The 16,990-nt window shown below is 50.1% G+C and overlaps 1 pseudogene; it reads right to left on the bottom strand.

Moving 5' to 3' along the window:
- Positions 1-2,261: 2,261 nt before the first annotated feature.
- Positions 2,262-3,110, bottom strand: LOC144118812 (uncharacterized; annotated as a pseudogene).
- Between the last annotated feature and the right edge of the window lie 13,880 nt (positions 3,111-16,990).

The raw sequence follows: 16,990 nt of genomic DNA, 5'->3' as shown, positions 1-16,990 counted from the left end.
GGGGAAGAGTAATGTTAGACATATCGACCAACGTGCTGCGGGCCTTCCACTGGCTAAACTCTTTACACACTACAGGGTTCCTTCTTTCGCACGCTTGAACAGCCAATCAAACCGAGGCTGCGGCATTGCTCTATCTGCTGATGACTATCAACCTATCCACCCTCTAGTCTTACCCCCTAACTCATTCCGCTGCTCACCCTATCTCACGAACAGCCTCAGGCAACTGTCTCAAAATTCGCATTTTGTTCAGGCCGACATTCACGCCGGAGCCGAGCTCTCACAACGAGGCCCACCTGTGAAGCTTCACTGGATCCCCGGGGTTCTTGTCCCGGGGCACTACGAGGCTCCCCATGCCACCCACTCCCATAACCCAAGGCGGCCGCAGGACGAAGACCGTAACCCCCGTACTCCCGCTCTCCTGACTTAATTAATGAAGCCAAGATGGAGATCAGGCGAAGAGCCCGCAGTGCGTCTCTGCTCATTTATGCCCTACCCAGAGACCTCACGAAAGCCGAGTGCGGTCAAAAGCCGTCCCCAAGCGCACATCCTTTTTAAGACCGTTAGCTATTACTCATCACGTTTCTCGATTTCTTGAGGTCTGCTACCACCTCCCTTCGGCGTGAAATTTTTTAAGTCCGAGCAGTTCAAGATGGCGGCCCCGTAGTAAATCGATATAGCAATCCAATTGGTTATTGATAGGTGACGTCATTAACATATTGAATTGGTGATAGATTGGTGAGGTCACCGATTTTGTGACGTCATAATTAACTAGTCTCGTGACAATGTTTACTCGCTGATAAATCAGTAATTATGAGGTCATCATAAAACGAATTAGATATTTGGAATTCTCTACATGAGTCGAGCACGTTAGACGCCAGTATTAACTAACGAATTAATATTTAGTTATGGTTAGGCTTCAATTTAATTCCTTATAATTAATCGATGACGTCATGATCTTATTAATGGCATATACGTAACGGGCTCGATCAGTAGAACATGTTAGAAACCAATATCGCCTAATTAGGTTAATATTTAGTTATGGTTAGGTTTAACATGGTGGCCGTGACATCAGCACTCGGCAGCTCACAGGTTCATACCTCATGGCGACCGGGCACCTACCGCCTTGAGGTGAGCAAAAATGGCTCTCCAAAGAGTTGAGAAACCTAATTTTTAAAGCGAAAGCTTTACTGGCAGCGAACTTGCGATTTCGCCGTGTCGGTGCTCCGAGGAGGCACATCACGTCACAACGCGCGCCTCGGCGCCGATATTTCTCTCTCTCGCGCTCCCTAGTCACTACTGCGCATGTGCTACTAGTAGCACCGAGCCACAGGTGTTCCGCCACTGCGCAGCGCCGCACCTTTCATCAAAATATAAATTTCGATTTTTCAGTTTTCTTTCTTCTTTCCCTCCCTCCTTTATCCCTTCCTTCACGGCGCGGCTCGGGTGTCCACCGAGATATTTGAGACGGTTACTGTGCTTTGCGCGCTCGCTGCGCCATCTGGCATGACGTCACACCGCGCGGCTCGCCGCCGCCGTTTGGTATGACGTCACACAGCGTTCCTCACCGTTGCGCACGCCTCCGCTCGCTTCGCCTGCTGCGTCGTATGCCTGATAACATGCCGGAGGATTGAAAAGGAGAGCTCGCGTGCGCCGCAACCACAGTTGTGTCTTTAATGCGACAACAACACAGCTAGACAACCAGACTAACCTGGACCTGCAATCAAGATACACCAAGGCTAACCATAGCCTTAGCTTTTGCTACGTATATCCTGGCATAGCCGAGCTAAGCCACTGCCAATTTTCTCTCTCGCTCGCTCCCTAGTCACTACTGCGCATGCGCCACTAGTAGCACCGAGCCACAGGTGTTCCGCCGCTGCGCAGCGCCGCGCCTTCCCTCAAAATTCAACTTTTTTACTGTGCTTCCCCTTCGCCGCGGTGCGGACAGAACACGTATTCCTTTGCATTAACAGGGACTGACTGACTGACTGACTGACTGACTGACTGACTGACTATAATAATTATAATTGGTTTTTGGGGGGGAAAGGAAATGGCGCAGTATCTGTCTCATATATCGTTGGACACCTGAACCGCGCCGTAAGGGAAGGGATATAGGAGGGAGTGAAAGAAGAAAGGAAGAATAGGTGCCGTAGTGGAGGGCTCCGGAATAATTTCGACCAAAAACTATTTTCAAAATATATACAGGGGGCTAGTGGAGCGGTCCTTAAGGGTCCGTTCCTTACAAATGCTAGGTGGGCTGCTCATTACAGCAGCCCATTGGCGGTAGCTGCTGCTCGGGCGCGCCCGACCAGGGCCTTTTGGCTCGTCAGGTCAGAGCAGCCGAGGAGGGCCGCCTCCCAGTCCTCCCGGGCAGGGTTGGGTATAGGGGGAAGATGCGGAGTTGATTGGCATGCCCACACCATGTGGTAAATGTCCGAAGACCTTTCCCTGCAGTGCAGGCACTCCGCTGTGCACGCAGGGTCGAAATGTTTGATGACTGCCGGGCACAGAAGTGTTTTATTATGAAGGCGAAGGAGTAAGTGTTCCTCCACCTTCGTGAGGCCCTTGCAGGGCTTAGGAAAGATTGCGTGGCCGAATCGGTAATACTGGATGATTTCCTTGAAGGAAAAAGCCGGATTAAGGTCGGAGTTCGCATCGGTGGGAGGCGAGGGTTATGCCCGGAGAGTGAGCGCGCGGGCAGCGGCGTCGGCCGCTTCGTTGCCCTCGAGACCCGTGTGCGCGGAAGTCCATACTATTGTGCGGGACGCGGGAGCCCCGAGATAATTACTATGTTGAAGAATTCGGTATGCCAAATAGGGAATAAAGCCCTTTTCTATGTTCCTGCAGGACCCCCGCGAGTCGGTAACGATGACCCGCGAGTCCTGATCGGCGGCGACGAGCGCGATTGCCACCTCTTCCGCATGAGTAATGTCTTGAGCTTTGAACGTAAGGCTGTTCACTGCGGTGTTTTGGTGGACGACTGCGGCTGTGCACCAACCCCCATGATGTGGGCCGGTGGCGTCCACGTAAAATACTCCGTGTTTGTTTCCATAGTAGCGTGCCAAGGCTTCCGCCCGCACGAGGCGCCGGCCACTATGGTCGTCTCGTGTCATGTTGGCCGGAAGAGGGCGTACGCGCAGGGCGTATCTCCAGATCTCGGGGATGCTCACGCGCTCTTCCGTTAGTGTTGGATGGTGGATGTGAAGTCGGGCAAGCAGGCGGCGGCCTGACGGCGTCTTTGAGAGTCTTGTGTAGTGATTTGTCAAGTGTGCTTCTCGGAGCTCCACGAAGGTGTTGACCATCCCCAGGCCCAGGAGGCGCTCGTTGGACATGGTAACCAGGAGGTCGAAAGCACGCTTGTAAATCTTATGGAGAACCACCTCAAGGGCTTTCTCGTCACGTTTGCGGGGAAGAAGATTGGAGGTCATACCCTCTAACAGTTGAATAGGTAAGGTATACTGTACCGATGTAGCAATAAGCGACGGAGAATTGGATATCACATAGCAAAAACCCCCATTTTCCAGGCCCGTTAATTAAGCCTCAACAAGTCATCGAGTCTACTGCCTGAAAGATCAATGGTTATTCTTAATATCTGAATACTGTTCTGCTGAGCGCATAAAGATGTATTACTTTTCCACAAATTTCAAGCCTAAATTCTTGCGTTATGTGCGGAGAAGAATAGTATGATTAATCTCAAAAACCTGTCTATTCAATCCGCAAAAAGCTGTCAGTATTAATTAATAAAGCTCTGCACAAAAGAAGAAAAAATGAATAAATCGCTGCGCTGATTGACGCCCATATGGCCAGCAGATGATATTGCCGATTTAATGGTCTTTCGCTTGAGGAGGATAAGGTTGCAAGGAAAGGAAAGGTGTGGTGACAGTCTCGCTCGGATAATTGCCATTGTTATAACCAAAGAGCACTGTAAGTAACTTCTCGGTTGGCGCCCGAATCGCGCCCCATCGAACCTGACCGCGGCGGCCGCGTTCGATGGAGGCGCAATGCAAAAGGCACCCGTCTACTGACCGACGTAGAGCCACTGGTGTCTATAGTGACTCGAGTGTGGTGTCAGTGCAAATTAAAGATCCCCAGGCGGTGAAAGTTATACCGGAGACGACCACTACGACACCAATTTTAAAGCGAAAGCTTTACTGGCCGCGAACTTGCGATTTCGCCGTGGCGGTGCTCCGAGGAGACACATGACGTCACAGCGCGCGTCTCTGCCGCGCCGAACCAGTCTGGCCGGGCCGGTGGCGGCTGGCGCACTCGGCGCGGAATAGAAACGTGCTCCAAGTCTCCGCCAGTGGGATCATAGTGCGCCGAAGCCGCCAAACGCGTCAGCGGTCAAGCGCAGTTGGAGTATAGAGTGTCTCGCTTTGGCCGACGTGACGTCGCCGTGCTGCGCGCGCGCGCGCGTTACGCCGGAGTATAAACGCCCCTTAACAGAGCCTACACTTAGCCGCTAACCAACGTATTCGGTGGCGGCATCTACGGGAGCCACTGAGCCCCCCCCCCCTCCTTCGAAACGCAGCCGCCGCGGTCGGGTTCGAACCCGGGCAGTAAATTTTGTAGCGGGAGCTACACTAGGCTACCAGTCGAGCATTTCGCGGTACACGCGAGAGGACAGTTGTGCGCATGCGCCGTTACCATAGTACATGGGGAAGGCCAGTTCTGCGCATGCGCCGTTACTATGGCAACCGCGGAGGAGGAGAGCGTGCGCCGTGCGCTTCATCACCTCTTTCTCCCGGAGTCCTTCCTTTATCCCTTCCCTTACGGCGCGGTTCAGGCGTCCGACGATATGAGGCAGATAGTGCGCCATTTTCTTTCCCCAAAGACCAATTTAACCTTACGGCCACGGTCCGCGGTGTCGATCTCCATGGCAGGCGTCTGTCTGTCTGTTGTTGCCAGGAAGAAAGAAAGGAAAGTGCACAGGCCTGCTCACTGGCTCAAGCCGAGCCACAATCGCTACCACGTGCAGATAGAGGAGAGTTGAAAGATGGGATAGAAAGACAGGATAGTAAAGACGCGAGTCTGTCTGTCTGTTACTGCCAGGAAGAAAGAAAGGAAAGTGCACAGGCCTGCTCACTGGCTCAAGCCGAGTCACAATCGCTACCACGTGCAGATAGTAGGAGAGTTGAAAGATGGGATAGAAAGACAGGATAGTAAAGACGCGAGTCTGTCTGTCTGTTACTGCCAGGAAGAAAGAAAGGAAAGTGCACAGGCCTGCTCACTGGCTCAAGCCGAGCCACAATCGCTACCACGTGCAGATAGAAGGAGAGTTGAAAGATGGGATAGAAAGACAGGATAGTAAAGACGCGAGTCTGTCTGTCTGTTACTGCCAGGAAGAAAGAAAGGAAAGTGCACAGGCCTGCTCACTGGCTCAAGCTGAGCCACAATCGCTACCACGTGCAGATAGAGGAGAGTTGAAAGATGGGATAGAAAGACAGGATAGTAAAGACGCGAGTCTGTCTGTCTGTTACTGCCAGGAAGAAAGAAAGGAAAGTGCACAGGCCTGCTCACCGGCTCAAGCTGAGCCACAATCGCTACCACGTGCAGATAGAGGAGAGTTGAAAGATGGGATAGAAAGACAGGATAGTAAAGACGCGAGTCTGTCTGTCTGTTACTGCCAGGAAGAAAGAAAGGAAAGTGCACAGGCCTGCTCACTGGCTCAAGCTGAGCCACAATCGCTACCACGTGCAGATAGAGGAGAGTTGAAAGATGGGATAGAAAGACAGGATAGTAAAGACGCGAGTCTGTCTGTCTGTTACTGCCAGGAAGAAAGAAAGGAAAGTGCACAGGCCTGCTCACTGGCTCAAGCTGAGCCACAATCGCTACCACGTGCAGATAGAGGAGAGTTGAAAGATGGGATAGAAAGACAGGATAGTAAAGACGCGAGTCTGTCTGTCTGTTACTGCCAGGAAGAAAGAAAGGAAAGTGCACAGGCCTGCTCACTGGCTCAAGCTGAGCCACAATCGCTACCACGTGCAGATAGAGGAGAGTTGAAAGATGGGGTAGAAAGACAGGATAGTAAAGACGCGAGTCTGTCTGTCTGCTACTGCCAGGAAGAAAGAAAGGAAAGTGCACAGGCCTGCTCACTGGCTCAAGCCGAGCCACAATCGCTACCACGTGCAGATAGAGGAGAGTTGAAAGATGGGATAGAAAGACAGGATAGTAAAGACGCGAGTCTGTCTGTCTGTTACTGCCAGGAAGAAAGAAAGGAAAGTGCACAGGCCTGCTCACTGGCTCAAGCCGAGCCACAATCGCTACCACGTGCAGATAGAGGAGAGTTGAAAGATGGGATAGAAAGACAGGATAGTAAAGACGCGAGTCTGTCTGTCTGTTACTGCCAGGAAGAAAGAAAGGAAAGTGCACAGGCCTGCTCACTGGCTCAAGCTGAGCCACAATCGCTACCACGTGCAGATAGAGGAGAGTTGAAAGATGGGATAGAAAGACAGGATAGTAAAGACGCGAGTCTGTCTGTCTGTTACTGCCAGGAAGAAAGAAAGGAAAGTGCACAGGCCTGCTCACTGGCTCAAGCTGAGCCACAATCGCTACCACGTGCTGATAGAGGAGAGTTGAAAGATGGGATAGAAAGACAGGATAGTAAAGACGCGAGTCTGTCTGTCTGTTACTGCCAGGAAGAAAGAAAGGAAAGTGCACAGGCCTGCTCACTGGCTCAAGCTGAGCCACAATCGCTACCACGTGCAGATAGAGGAGAGTTGAAAGATGGGATAGAAAGACAGGATAGTAAAGACGCGAGTCTGTCTGTCTGTTACTGCCAGGAAGAAAGAAAGGAAAGTGCACAGGCCTGCTCACTGGCTCAAGCCGAGCCACAATCGCTACCACGTGCAGATAGAGGAGAGTTGAAAGATGGGATAGAAAGACAGGATAGTAAAGACGCGAGTCTGTCTGTCTGCTACTGCCAGGAAGAAAGAAAGGAAAGTGCACAGGCCTGCTCACTGGCTCAAGCTGAGCCACAATCGCTACCACGTGCAGATAGAGGAGAGTTGAAAGATGGGATAGAAAGACAGGATAGTAAAGACGCGAGTCTGTCTGTCTGTTACTGCCAGGAAGAAAGAAAGGAAAGTGCACAGGCCTGCTCACTGGCTCAAGCCGAGCCACAATCGCTACCACGTGCAGATAGAGGAGAGTTGAAAGATGGGATAGAAAGACAGGATAGTAAAGACGCGAGTCTGTCTGTCTGTTACTGCCAGGAAGAAAGAAAGGAAAGTGCACAGGCCTGCTCACTGGCTCAAGCCGAGCCACAATCGCTACCACGTGCAGATAGAGGAGAGTTGAAAGATGGGATAGAAAGACAGGATAGTAAAGACGCGAGTCTTTCTGTCTGTTACTGCCAGGAAGAAAGAAAGGAAAGCGCACAGGCCTGCTCACTGGCTCAAGCCGAGCCACAATCGCTACCACATGCAGATAAAGGAGAGTTGAAAGATGGGATAGAAAGACAGGATAGTAAAGACGCGAGTCTGTCTGTCTGTTACTGCCAGGAAGAAAGAAAGGAAAGTGCACAGGCCTGCTCACTGGCTCAAGCCGAGCCACAATCGCTACCACGTGCAGATAGAGGAGAGTTGAAAGATGGGATAGAAAGACAGGATAGAAAGACAGGATAGTAAAGACGCGAGTCTGTCTGTCTGCTACTGCCAGGAAGAAAGAAAGGAAAGTGCACAGGCCTGCTCACTGGCTCAAGCCGAGCCACAATCGCTACCACGTGCAGATAGAGGAGAGTTGAAAGATGGGATAGAAAGACAGGATAGTAAAGACGCGAGTCTTTCTGTCTGTTACTGCCAGGAAGAAAGAAAGGAAAGTGCACAGGCCTGCTCACTGGCTCAAGCCGAGCCACAATCGCTACCACGTGCAGATAGAGGAGAGTTGAAAGATGGGATAGAAAGACAGGATAGAAAGACGCGAGTCTGTCTGTCTGTTACTGCCAGGAAGAAAGAAAGGAAAGTGCACAGGCCTGCTCACTGGCTCAAGCCGAGCCACAATCGCTACCACGTGCAGATAGAGGAGAGTTGAAAGATGGGATAGAAAGACAGGATAGTAAAGACGCGAGTCTGTCTGTCTGTTACTGCCAGGAAGAAAGAAAGGAAAGTGCACAGGCCTGCTCACTGGCTCAAGCCGAGCCACAATCGCTACCACGTGCAGATAGAGGAGAGTTGAAAGATGGGATAGAAAGACAGGATAGTAAAGACGCGAGTCTTTCTGTCTGTTACTGCCAGGAAGAAAGAAAGGAAAGTGCACAGGCCTGCTCACTGGCTCAAGCCGAGCCACAATCGCTACCACGTGCAGATAGAGGAGAGTTGAAAGATGGGATAGAAAGACAGGATAGAAAGACAGGATAGTAAAGACGCGAGTCTGTCTGTCTGCTACTGCCAGGAAGAAAGAAAGGAAAGTGCACAGGCCTGCTCACTGGCTCAAGCCGAGCCACAATCGCTACCACGTGCAGATAGAGGAGAGTTGAAAGATGGGATAGAAAGACAGGATAGTAAAGACGCGAGTCTGTCTGTCTGTTACTGCCAGGAAGAAAGAAAGGAAAGTGCACAGGCCTGCTCACTGGCTCAAGCCGAGCCACAATCGCTACCACGTGCAGATAGAGGAGAGTTGAAAGATGGGATAGAAAGACAGGATAGTAAAGACGCGAGTCTGTCTGTCTGTTACTGCCAGGAAGAAAGAAAGGAAAGTGCACAGGCCTGCTCACTGGCTCAAGCCGAGCCACAATCGCTACCACGTGCAGATAGAGGAGAGTTGAAAGATGGGATAGAAAGACAGGATAGAAAGACAGGATAGTAAAGACGCGAGTCTGTCTGTCTGTTACTGCCAGGAAGAAAGAAAGGAAAGCGCACAGGCCTGCTCACTGGCTCAAGCCGAGCCACAATCGCTACCACATGCAGATAAAGGAGAGTTGAAAGATGGGATAGAAAGACAGGATAGTAAAGACGCGAGTCTGTCTGTCTGTTACTGCCAGGAAGAAAGAAAGGAAAGTGCACAGGCCTGCTCACTGGCTCAAGCCGAGCCACAATCGCTACCACGTGCAGATAGAGGAGAGTTGAAAGATGGGATAGAAAGACAGGATAGTAAAGACGCGCTAAACACAAGGCCGATCCCGGAGGTAGTGCAATACCGGGCCAACCGGTGGCGGGAGTGAAGCATCCTCCAAACTCTCCGCCACATTTCCAAAAATAGGTCCAACTTGGACCCGTAACAGATACTCTACGGGTCCGGACAAGCGCATGCATGGATCACACCTACCGTTCCGCTGAACGCATCAAAGTGCACCGGCGTGATAAAGGAGGCACTGAGAGAAGAAAGGAAGAAAGAAGTGCCGTAGTGGTGGGCTCCGCGGAATAATTTCGACCACCTGGGGATCTTTAACGTGCACTTACATCGCACGGGTGCCTTAGCGTTTCGCCTCTATCGAAACGCAGCCGCCGTGGTCGGGTAATAATAATAATTGGTTTTTGGGGAGAGGAAGTGGCACAATATCTGTCTCATATATCGTTGGACACCTGAACCGCGCCGTATGGGAAGGGATAAAGGAGGGAGGGAAAGAAGAAAGGAAGAGAGAGGTGCCGTAGTGGAGGGCTCCGGAATAATTTCTACCACCTGGGGATCTTTAACGTGCACTGACATCGCACAACACACGGGCGGCTTAGCGTTTTTCCTCCATAAGAAACGCAGCCGCCGCGGTCGGGTTCGAACCCGGGAACTCCGGACCAGTAACTAACCACTTAGCCACCACGGCGGGTCGGTCGGGTTCGAACCTGGGTACTCTGGATGAAGAGCTACTGAACTAGAGACCTGCACATTTGGCACTGCTCCAGCGCGCACCTTCTAGTTCATGCCTTTTGCCGTTAGGGAGTGGTAGCTACGGGCGGCTTGGCGCTACAATTAACCCGTTGAGCAAGATGACGTCAGTTATTGCACTTCAAGGATGCAATAGTTTTGTCATTTGTCTACTTGTTCAGTATTTATCATTTATCCATTGTCTTAGCAAAGATGCCAGAAAGTCTCACGCATGCTGGCGCAAACAAATTATTCACCGCTAGGATTTAAAGAAATGTCATATTTGCATTGTTCAGTACTAGGTTTCAAAATAATAAGATGGAACAAATGCACAGGGAGGCAGGGAGGATAGGAACATCATTTGTCGAAAGCAAACGACGATGATGATAATGACAGATGAACAGGCCAACCGAGCGCCCTCAACGGCCAAAGTTAACGGAAGTTGGCGCACGTAGTCCCAAAGGACCCCGCCAAATGTGCAGGTCTCTAGTTCCGTAGCTCTTGCTCTGGATCCTGGACCGCAAGGATTGACCTTGTGTATCTGAGAGAAAGCAACCAGTCTTTCTGTGTAGGCAGCATTGGGACAACTCCGTGTTACTTTACCGGTCATCGGGCAGTGTTGATCTGTGTCAAAACAATTGAATGAATAATGTCTCACCGAATACTTCTTCAATGCTTAACATTTTAGTCACAGCAACAAACTCGACAACATGCGTAACCACCGGGAAACTGCAGCTCTTGCTACGTATATCCTGGCATAGCTGAGCTAAGCCACTGCCAATTTTTTTAAGAGCGTTAGCTCTTACTCATCACGTTTTTCTATTTCTTGAGGTCTGCTACCACCTCCCTTCGGCGTGAAATTTTTAAAGTCCGAGCAGTTCAAGACAGCGGCCCCGTGGTAAATCAATATAGCAACCCAATTGGTGATTGATTGGTGACGTCATTAGCATATCGAATTGGTGATTGGTTGGTGAGGTCACAAATTCTCCGACGTCATAATTAACTGGTCACGTGACTATATCTACTCGCTGATAATTCAGTAATTATGAGGTTATCATAAAACGAATTAGATATTTGGAATTCTCTACATGAGTCGAGCACGTTAGACGCCAGTATTAACTAACGAATTAATATTTAGTTATGGTTAGGGACAGGCTCGGCTTCCTCGAGGTCGCTTGTGGGGGGAGCTCGGTAAAAAGTGTACCCTCGAGCTACCCTGTCGACCGCTTGGTTGCCTTCCACTCCCCCGTGTATCAAGCGTATCAAGTAAGATAGCATTTGAGGAACGATTGAGAAGGATGGAGGAAAAGCGGTGGGCTAGGAAAGTTTTCAGATACCTGTATATAAAGAATGTTGACACGAAATGGAGAAAGCGAACTAGAAAATTAACAAGCAAATATCTGGACAGCAGTTAGGGGGCAAATCAGCAATTATCGGTTAAGAAAAAGGTTTAAGAAACAGAGAGAGCTCTGTGGAAAACAGGGATGCTGACGAAATCAGCACTGGGAACATACCGGACCTTTAAACAGGAAATTGTCAAAGAAAATATATATGATAATGGTAGGGGAGCTCTTTGTTGTTTGAGGCGAGGACTGGAGTTTTGTGGACTAAGACGTATAGAGTCAGGTACCATGAGATAGACACTTTGTGCAGTGCGTGCGGAGAGGAGGAGGAAACGGCTGAACACTTGATACTTTTCTGTAATGGGCTTCACCCTACATTGGAAAGCAGCGGGGCTTACTTACCCAAGGCATTGGGGTCTAGGGATAGTGAAGGGAAAGTGGATTTTAAGAGGTTAGAAGTAACCAAGCGAAGGTTATACGATTGGTGGCTAAAAGCAAGACAGGAGTAAAATTTCACAAGGCATGGCTAGGTGGCTTGAGCCACCGCCCGATTTAAAGGGTTCAGCCGTATCCATCCATCCATCCCATGTGGGCGCTCGCTTGGTGGGCGGAAACCAAGCAAAACAATGTATAGCCATAAGTTTAACAAAGGGCAACCATGTCCACACCATCAGCCGAACCAAGGCGCAGCCAACGGTATTGCTTTCGCAATCTTCCAGGCTTAACCAAGCTAAGCCTTCAGCCAATTTTTTTTTTCTGTGCTCCCCCTTCGCCGCAGTGCGGACAGAACACGCATTCCTTTGCAATAACAGGGAAGAAGACCGGAGGTCACCTCCTGTAACAGTTCAATAAGTAAGGTATACTGTTCCGATGTCGCAATGTGCGAAGGATAATTGGATATCACATAGCAAATACCACCATTTCCCTGGCTCGTTTATTAAGCCCGAACAAGAGACCGAGTCTACTGCCTGAAAGATTGTCAACGGTTATTCTTAATATCTGAAAACTTCTCTGCTGAGCGCATGAAGACGTATTAGGTTGCCAGAAATTTCAAGCCTAAATTCTTGCGTTATGTGCGAAGAACATTAGTATGCTTAATCTCAAAAACCTGTCTTTTCAATCCGCGAAAAGCTGTTAGTATTAAGGAATTAGGCTCTGCATAAAAAAAAAAAAAGAATTGGCACTGGCTTAGCTCAGCTATGCCAGGATATACGTAGCGAGAGCTGTAGTTCTCCGCTGGTTACGCATGTTGTCGAGTTTGTTTGTTGTGACTAAAACGGTAAGCATTGAAGAAGTATTCGGTGAGACACATTATTTATTCAGTTGTATTGACAGAGATAAACACTGCCCGATGATCGCTAAAGTAACACGCTGTTGTCTCAATGCTGCCTACACAATATTTAGACTGGTTGCTTTCTCTCATATACACAAGGTCAATCCTAGCGGTCCAGGATCCGGAGTACCCAGGTTCGAACCCGACCGCGGCGGCTGCGTTTCGATGGAGGCGAAACGCCAAGGCGCCCGTGCGGTGTGCGATATAAGTGCACGTTAAAGATCCCCAGGTGGTCGAATTTATTCCGGAGCCCACCATCACGGCACCTCTTTCTTCGACTCTTCTCTCAGTCCCTCCTTTATCCCTTCTCTTACGACGCGGTTCAGGTGTCCACCGATATATGAGACAGATACTGCACCATTTCCTCTCCCCCAAAACCAAATTTTTATAAAACGCCGGTGCACTTTGATGCGTTCAGCGGAACGGTAGGTGTGATCCATGCGACGCCTGCCACTGGAGACCGACACCGCGGACTGCTGCCGTGAGGTTAAATTGGTTTTTGGGGAAAGGAAATGGCGCAGTATCTCGCATATCGGCGGACACCTGAACCGCGCCATAAGGAAAGGTGTAAAGGAGGGACTCCGGAAGAAAGAGTGGCGACGAAGCATGCGGCGCACCCACTCCTCCTCCCCGGTTGTCATGGTAATGGCGCATGCGCACAACTTTCCTCTCGCGTGTACTCGACAGGTAGCCCAGTGTACCTCCCGCTACAAAAGAGAAGAAAGCGCTGCGTTGATTGACGCCGATATTGCCGACAGATGATATCGCCAATTTCTTTCGCATAAAGAGGATGAGGTTGCAAGGAAAGGAAAGGTGCGGTGACAGTCTCGCTGTTGGTGGTTAATATTCTCCCTTGTTACAGTCAAAGAGCCCAGTAAGTAACTTCTCGGTCAGCGCTTGAATCGCGCCCCATCGAGCCAAGCTGTCCGCGGCGGCCGCGTTCGATGGAGGCGCAACGCAGAAGGCACCCGTCTACTCAGCGGCGTAGAGTCACTGGGGTCTATAGTGACTCCAGTGTGGTGTCAAATTAAAGATCCCCAGGTGGTTTAAGTTATACCGGAGACGACCACTACGGCACCCATTTTTCTCTTCTATCACTCCCATCTTCCTCCCCCGGCGCGGTTGAGGTGTCCACCAAAAAGTGAGGAAGTTATGCGCCTTTCATTTCCTGATAACCAATCTTCTCGTGAGGGAAGGGATGAAGGAGAAACTGAAAGAAGAAAAAGATAAGTGTAAATTGGCTGTTAGGGAAAGGAAACGACGCAGTAACTGTCTCACCTCGGCGTGTGGACACCCGAGCCGCGGGGTAAGGGAAGTGATAAAGGAGGGACTGAGAGAAGAAAGAGGTGCCGCACTGGAGGGCTTTGTGATAATTTCGACCACCTGGGGATCTTTAAACGGGCTCTGAAACACCTTCCGAGGAGAGCACATTAACTCATCACTGCACTGTGTTGCCATGAAAACCACAGCCAAATAATACTCTTCTACACGCAGCAGACGGCCCACAATCATACGTCAAAGTTGACGAGCCCTTCCCGGCGACTTTTTCATGCTCTAACCCTCCTCCGTCCCCCGCATCTGCGTAGACAAGGTGAGGGGTGGCCATTGGTTACATTCTTTCAGACGTCAGGCAGCTACTAAGGCCGCGGCCAATAAGCCGCTTAGCTCCGGCGGGCCGGGAAGATCCGCTCCCAGAGGGGGGTCGGCGAAGGAGCGCCTACCATCCAGCGTGCAAAAAGTGACGAGAGGAGAGGGAAAGGCGCGAAGACGGTGAAATTCAAATTTTAACTACAGATAACTCAGCCTCTACAAAGCGCATTTAAAAAATCCTTGCTGGACACTATTCGCGAAGCGGTGTGCATCAATATCCAAGGCATGCCGCAACATTGTTAGAGCCCCCTTCACAGCCCCTTTAACTAACGTCGCAAAGCACGCTGGAGCCTTTGGGTTTCGCCTCCATCGAAACGCAGCTGCCGCGGTCGGGTTCGAACCCGGGCAGGAAATTTTTTAAGAGCGTTAGCTCTTACTCATCACGTTTTTCTATTTCTTCAGGTGTGCTATCACCTCCCTTCGGCGTGAAATTTTTCAAGTCCGAGGAATTCAAGATGGCGCCCCCTTAGTAAATTGATATAGAAACCCAATTGGTGATTGGTGACGTCATTAGTATATCGAATTGGTGATTGAATGGTGAGGTCACTGATTTTGTGACGTCACAATTAAAAAGTCACGTGACAATGTTTACTCGCTTATAACTCAGTAATTAATGAGGTCAATGACTACTCTAGATGAGTAGAACATGTTAGACAGCGAAATTAACTAATGAAGTTAATATTTAGTTATGGTTAGGCTTAAATTTATTTGCTGATAATTAATTAAACGATGACGTCATGATCTTACTAACGCCATATTCGTAACGGGCTCGATGAGTAGAACATGTTAGACATCAATATCGCCTAATTAGGTTAATATTTTTTTATGGTTAGGCTTAACATGGGGGTCGTGACGTCAGCACTCGGCAGCTCACAAGGCAGTAGGCACCCGCTCGCCGTGAGGTATGGAAAAGTAGCCTAATCACGTAGTAATACTTCGCATGGACGATGGACTGCGCTACCAAACATCTGACGCTCGTTAATTCAACGTCTTCCAGACGGTGGCGGGATAATTTTTCCCCACACCTTCCAACAGGTCATCCAATTAATCCACTCCTGGAACCCTCCCTTTCCATCCCTTTGCCCTTCATGCAGGGTCTCGGTCGACCCGGACACATCATGTTGAGATGCACACTACACAAGCCCAGAAGCCAGCAACACTTGGCTCTCCTTCGGGCCACCCACTGGGGATCTATATGGACTCTCGCCCGATCCCCTCCGAAGCACTCCAGGTGTCGTGCCCGCATGAAATAAAGTTATACGTCGAGAGCGGTTACACGAAATTCCGCAGGGTGTGCGCACCTCGGGGCACCTTTCGGCTCAGAATTTCTGGCCCCTTCGCTCCATCCACGAGGGCGACGTTATTCTGGCCTCTATATCACTGAATGTGCGCATCCCCCACGCAATACTGACGTGGGCCAACCTAGGCAATATGCAGCGCATTGGTGGCGAATCTGACCGACCAGCTACCTCACACTGGCCTTCATAGTCATATATAGCTGTGCGCTTCGAAGACTATGCCGCTTGTGTGACCACGTGACTTAAGGTGCCACGATATGAGGGCGGGGAAGGGTCGTTTACAGGCGCTCCGTTTTTTTTTTTTTGTCACGCAATAGTATAGGGCCGGGAGCTCCGCCTTGTCCTTCCATCAGGCACACTGAAATCGTGCTAAGGCCGAGCTGACGTAATCTATGTCTTTGATTAAAACTTTGCTTTGAAAGACCACATCCGTGGAAGTTTTAGTGCTCTAGCACTGATAGTGGCCATTCCTCGCATTTAGCCGTTGTGTTATTAACTAGGTCCTGCATATAAACGCGTGTAATAGATAGCATGCTGAAAGAGTTTCTCTGCCTGTTAATTTGTCTGAAACAGTTTTTATGGCAGGCTGCTCACATATATACACGTAGATAGCAACCTGCCCACCATGTCACGCGGCAGCTCATTTAATCGTGTCAGGCTGCTCGGGAAGGTCAACCTCGATCGCAACTTAACCCAAGCAACCAAAGCCCCACAGATGGCAGCACCAGCTAGGGCAGCGGCGCATGCGTGACTGCTGCACCACTGCGCCAGGATATGTAGGAAGACTCCCACTAGGTTCTATGAACGTAGAGAATGAGGAATTCCGCATATATGTACATTAACCCATTATCGCTGTCCGAACGACTGCCATCCGCCAACACTGGTTCTGAACACCGGAAGCGACGTTTTTAAAAACCGAACTGCTAGCGTACCTAATTCGCATTTGGCCTAACTGCGCATCATTTTTCTTCTAGGTATGGCGACGGTTACTGCGGAGGTGACGAGTAGCAACATTAATGGGTCCTCAAGACTTGAAATCGGCGCTGCGAATTCCCATCATAGTTGGGCAAAATCACGAGTGCTCACCCAGGCTCACTCGAACTCACGAACAGCAACTTATTCAGGCTCGATTAACTTGTGCTCACTCGACTTAGTCACTCATTCATCCGTTGTCATCCATTCACAACGAGTCGGCTCAGTCAGTCATTTCGACTCACGACTCACAGAGTATGGGAATGCCGACAAGGGACTCCTGCCCCACGCGCAGAGACACAGTGAAACTTGGTCACAGCTTCCGACGCACGCCCATGCGGCTCATTACTGCGTGGCAAAGGCCCGTGTAAACTAAAGGGACTAAACGCCGTCTTCGTCGTTTCCACGGAATCCTCTTATTCTTCGGTCACCCACAGACATGGGCAATCCGCCTCTCCCTCAAGCGTCCATGGTTGCGACAACCGAGAAGGAAAAATTTGGCCGACGATTACGTTTCCTGGTAATGTGATTTTTGGGGCCAGCTGCTACGGTATTTCAACAATATAGGCGACCGCAGACGGAACACGCAGTGGCGAATG

Source organism: Amblyomma americanum, chromosome 2 (genome assembly GCF_052857255.1).
Source record: "Amblyomma americanum isolate KBUSLIRL-KWMA chromosome 2, ASM5285725v1, whole genome shotgun sequence".
Taxonomy (NCBI): domain Eukaryota; kingdom Metazoa; phylum Arthropoda; class Arachnida; order Ixodida; family Ixodidae; genus Amblyomma; species Amblyomma americanum.
The sequence above is the reverse complement of the archived record's forward strand: the minus strand, read 5'-3'. Positions and strand labels throughout refer to the sequence as shown.